Raw genomic sequence first — 6,000 nt, forward strand, 5'->3', positions numbered from 1 at the left:
TTGATCCAACAGGCAAGCATACAACCTAGCTACACAATCATCATAACATACATATGTTGTGACGTACATACAAAACATTTGTAATGCATGTTCGTGAATAGTGGGTTTTGTGCTTTGCTAAAGGTTGCTTAGTAATATTTAGCAATGCTAAGCTATTAGGTTTAAGCGTGTTGCTCAAGTCCGTATACAAATGTTTTGCAACATTGTTGACCAATGAGAGAAGAAAACATCTAAGATAGCACTTATTAACATATCACTCTTCGACAAACTGCTGTTCTCTGTGAAAGGCCTTTCATCGTGGGAGCGACGGTATAAAACACACAAACAAACAGTGAGTACTTGAACATCTCTTTGTTTGCATACTCTTAAATATTTTGTTATTGGTCAACAATATATGCATATGCGTAAACATTTTGAATTTTAGTTTCATAGTATCTAAGCTTGAATACTTCAATGATTTTAATTTTTCCTTTTTTTTTGATCACCTTACTTTTTCTTTGGTTATCAAATTATATATATATGAATTTTTCTTTATTTCATCTCATACCTTTTTTTCAAATGGAATCTTTTAAATTAATTACTTATCTTTATTTTGTCTGAGTTATCAAACCAAAAGCTATTATTTTATATTTACCTAAATTAAACTATGTGATAAGGATTTTAGTAAATACCATCTATGAATACTTTTGATCTTCTTTTCAATAAAATAATGATGCCTTCCGTCATGTAATTATTTCATAAGTCTGATTCCTTAGTGTAGTAAGGTAGAGGGCGTATTAATGTAGGGAGTCACAGATAGAGTACAGTCTTAATTCGATATATCGAACTGTGATTTGGTTGGGAGGGTATAATGGACGCAAAACACCTGGTCGTCCTAATAAATCGAACTCGCCATAATGGAACCAATAAACTCTATACACTTTACGTAAAAATTGAGCACGTACTTTAAAATAATATCATGTAGCTGAAGGAATGACATGAAGCTTTGAACCCAACCCATTACGACGAGTAATAAGGCCGGAAGTCGACGTGCTCTTGCTTCTTTAAAAATGTCATTTAGCCCAACACCTTCCAAAAATGATAGTTATATGCTACATAATATATTATTTTTGGCGCCCAACGTGGGGCCCGAATGATCAATATATATCTAAAATTAACATCTTTAATGCTATAATTTCTTGTAGTGTAATAACAAATATTTTCGGGTCTCCTAGTAATATATTACATAACTCTGTATATATTAATTTCTTATTGTTTCTTTCCTTTGGGATTTTTTTTTTAAACTATGGATGTGTAAGGAATCAGATTATACTTCATTTCTTTATAACCAATTTTTTGAAATTATCCCCCTGTTACCTATCAACGATGCTATTACATTTGTTTTATTTTGATAGGAATACAGTTTCTGGCAGATTCAGCTGGTCCTGACCACAGAATAAATCAAATGTAATAATGTCATTCATCATAAGTATGGAAAATTGGAATAGAATGTATTTCCATTCTAACTTATGCCCGTTTCTTTCTTTCTGTCTACATTTCTATGTTTCTGTTATGAGCGATTTTTAAATCAGCGATCAATCTCTATTACGAGACGATCATTCATAATTTCTTTGTTTGTTTCTTGTTTCCACTTGCGAGCCGTACAAATGTTTAATTTAACTATAACATTTGATATGTTAGGCTTCCAAGTATTGAATTAGGATACATTTATTGTAATATGGAATATATGGTTTAGCTTAAGGAAATAGGGGTTTCAAGTATTGTTGTCTTTAAGTATTTCCATAAATATATATATATATATATATACTGGAAATAGTTATTATTTGTTTTGGATTCATATTCATGGAAAAATATTTGTGGATAGATATAGGGATTCCAATTTATAAATACTTAGGCATACGCATTGAATTATAAACACGATTTCAAGAAGAATCGGGATTTAATTATAAAGCATTGTACACGAAGTATCATTCCATAACTTGTCGTATATTTAATTTTCTAGGAAAATTACATAATGGCCACCAATGCGGGTGACACCTCTTTTACTTCAGGAAGTGATCCTTCCCAAATTTGTAACGCTTGTGATGAACCTATTGTATCAAGTTCATTGTTACAGAAAATATCTTGTGGCCATATCTTTCATAAGGCATGTTTAGAAGTTTGTATTAAAACAAGACCTTTCTGCCCTATCTGTAACGCGAGGATCATAACTGAGCCTCAGACTCCAGCTCCAACAGTCTCGCAGGTTAGGACAAGGTCTCGATCCAGGACTACAGCTAATGCTACCACATCCAATAATGACACGACTATTCAAACATCCACTAATACAACCAGGGCCGCTGGAAATCCTGAGGTCGTGTCTACTGATAAAATCCAAGAGTTGGTTGCAAGTATTGTGTCTGCTCAACTGTCATCCTTCAGTGCTCAGATGACACAATTGATTGAAACAAATATCTCAGCTAGTTTATCTAGGTTAATGCCAACTAGTGTTGCACCAAATCCCTCACAGCAGTCAACAACGTCACCTCAGCAGATGCATACACTTCCAGCTGTAGAGGATCGCACGTTTAGAGAGCTGTTTGGTATTGCCCGCCATAACGAATCAAACACTAATAGCAGAGCTCAATTAAACAATGCCAATTCTGGACTGAATATATCAGGTTTTGGTTCAAATGCCTCTTCTGATTTGGCGTCACGTCCAGATAAGTTCTCCAAGTTATGTCCAATTGGAAACTTAAATTTAATGGAGGGTTGAACGGTTTATCTGTTGATAACTTCATCTACAGGGTTGAAGCGTTGACGGGACAGACTTTACAGGGCAATTTCGATTTATTATGTGGTAATGCCAGTTCCTTATTTGACGGCAAGGCAAACGATTGGTTTTGGCGGTACCACCGCTCTGTACCGGGCATCTGCTGGAATGCACTTTGTAGAGCGTTGAGAGAGCAATACCAGGACTCAAGAACAGACATAGATATCCGTGAACTAATTAGGGAAAGGAAACAGAAGCCAAATGAATCTTTTGACGCTTTCTATGAGTCAATTATTGCTCTAACGGATCGGCTACATACACCACTTTCGAATGACGCACTCGTGGAGATTCTTCGGAGGAATCTTCTCCCAGAAATACAACACGAAATTCTTAACCTTGAAATAAAGTCATTGCAATTTTTAAGGGATACCTGTAGGCGCAGCGAGTTCTTTAAGCAGGACATGAGACGTAGGAATGGATTTGTAGTGGCCAAACCAAATCCAATGGGCAAGAGGATTTCGGAACTAGATGTCCCGGAAACGGATATTGAGGATCACCAGAACCTAGCATTCGAAGAAATCTCAGCTGTTGGATTGGTATGTTGGAACTGCAACAAAAATGGGCACAGGTATCAGGAATGTCTTTCTGATCGTACCATATTTTGTTATGGTTGCGGTACACCTGATACCTATAAACCCAATTGCCAGAAGTGCAATTCAAAAAACTCAAAAGGGAGTGCACCGAAGAGTGCAACACTTTCCAACAGGAACATAGATCTAGAATAAAAATCCTTAATAAAACTTATCCCACCGCCTCTGGCGAACAAAACAACACCCTGATTGTACCGATTTCTTCTAGCTCCAATGCATCCCCAGCCCCAGCACTGCGAGCAGAAATCAACCACCATAACAAAATAGGAAATTCTCATTTTAAACCCCTTCATATTAGAATTAAAGAGTATGAGTTAGCCCGAGAGAGGATTTTTAAGAAAGGACATAAGAACAAATCAAGGTCATCCGTCAAATGAAGTCTTTCTGGAAGAATGTCAAGGATCTTAAGAGAAAGCTAGTATGTTCCATTTTGGATAATCCTTCCGATGTCAGACCATACGCCGAGGTTGTTTGTTTGGGAATAGAATGTTAGGTCTCCTTGACACAGGAGCGTCGATCAGTTGCATCAGTGCCAACACAGCTAAAAATTTCTCTCTTCCAAGGTACCTTTTAAAAGTTGAAATCCACGGTTCGTACTGCAGATGGTAAGGGACAAGAAGTAGTAAGCTTTGTTGAAACTAATATAAATTTAAAGATGGAGAAATGCCAATTGATATCTTTATAATACCTAGTCTTGATCGGGATCTTTTCCTGGGTATAGACTTTTGGGAAAAGTTTAATTTATTGCCACCCGAGTTTGGGCGTAATAATGCCATTTCGTCATATCAAATTTCTGAAATTGTTGGCCAAGTTCCCTTATCTGAAATACAGAAACAACGTTTAGAGCATATCATAGGTTTGTTTCCATCATATACTAAAGAAGGTCTAGGGAGGACAGACGTCCTTTTTCATAGTATTGATACCGGGGACGCTAAGCCAATCAAACAGCGCCATTTTCCGGTGTCGCCCGCTATTGAAAAGCTCATCTATGAAGAGTTGGACAGAATGATTGCAATGGGTGTAATCGAAGAATCCAACAGTGCTTGATCATCACCCGTCGTTCTTCATAGAAAGCCCGGTAAAAATAGGCTTTGCTTGGACAGCAGAAAGCTTAATTCGGTCACAATAGGAGATGCGTACCCCCCTCCGCAGATTGATGGCATTCTTAGTAGACTTCCAAAAGCTGAATACATAACGAGTCTGGATCTGAAAGATGCCTTTTGGCAGATCCCCTTGGACCAGAAGTCTCGGGAGAAGACGGCATTTACTGTCCCGGGAAGGCCCCTATATCACTTCAAGGTCATGCCATTCGGGTTATGCAATGCCCCGCAAACAATGTCTAGACTGATGGACAAAGTGATACCGGCGGAACTCAGGGCGGAAGTGTTCGTCTATCTTGACGATCTTCTGGTAATATCGGGATCTTTCGAGAGGCATCTCGAGGTTCTCAGACGAGTTGCAAAAAATATTCGGGTATCGGGTCTCACTATCAACATTGAAAAGAGCCACTTCTGTGTCCCCGAGGTGAGATACTTAGGTCATATCGTGGGGAATGGAGTCATTCGTACGGACCCGGAAAAGGTGTCCGCCATTAGTGAATTTCCTCCACCCCGATCCGTAAAGCAAGCTCGGAGATTTCTGGGAATGACCGGATGGTACCGGAAGTTTATTAGGGATTATGCGACAATTACCACACCCATCACTGATCTGCTACAAAGCAAGAAAAAATTTGTATGGACCGACAAAGCCCAAAAAGCTTTCGAAGTTTTAAAGTCTTATCTGAGCTCAGCCCCTGTTCTGCACAGCCCTAACTTTTCACAGCCGTTCTACATACACTGTGACGCTAGCAGGACAGGAATAGGAAGCGTATTGGTACAGAAGAATGCGGAGGGTGAAGAGATTCCTATCGCCTTTATGTCGAGGAAACTCAATAAAGCCCAACGCAATTATTCAGTTACCGAACAGGAATGCTTAGCAGCAATGTTAAGTGTTAAAAAGTTCAGACCCTATGTTGAAGGACATTTGTTCACAATAATTACTGACCATGCGTCATTAAAGTGGCTCATGTCCCAGACGGATCTGAGTACAAGGCTAGCTCGATGGGCATTAAAATTACAGGGATACAAATTTAGCATACAGCATAGGCATGGTAGTTTGAACATAGTCCCTGATACACTTTCAAGGGCCAATACAGAGGATCTTTCTGCTCTTTGCAGCGTTTCAGACCTGAGTAGTAATTGCGGTCTGTTCGTAGACTTGACGTCCGTTCATTTTAAATCAAATTCATATCTTGAACTTTTGGCAAAAATTCAGGGAAACCTAGACAAAATGCCTGATCTCAGAATTATGGATGGTTTTCTGTATAGACGAACCGAACACGCTACCGGTGAACAGATCCATGACGACTTGCTTGGAAATTATGGATACCTCATGATTTAGTCCCAGACATTCTAAAGAAAGCTCACGACGACCCCCTATCAGCACACGGTGGAATAAACAAAACATTATCGCGAATTCGAAAGTTTTATTACTGGCCCAATTTAGTAGTCGACGTCAAAAATTACATAAATGGTTGCGAAATATGCAAGTCCACCAAAC

Source organism: Musca domestica, unplaced genomic scaffold (genome assembly GCF_030504385.1).
Source record: "Musca domestica strain aabys unplaced genomic scaffold, Musca_domestica.polishedcontigs.V.1.1 150, whole genome shotgun sequence".
Classification (NCBI taxonomy): Eukaryota; Metazoa; Arthropoda; class Insecta; order Diptera; family Muscidae; genus Musca; species Musca domestica.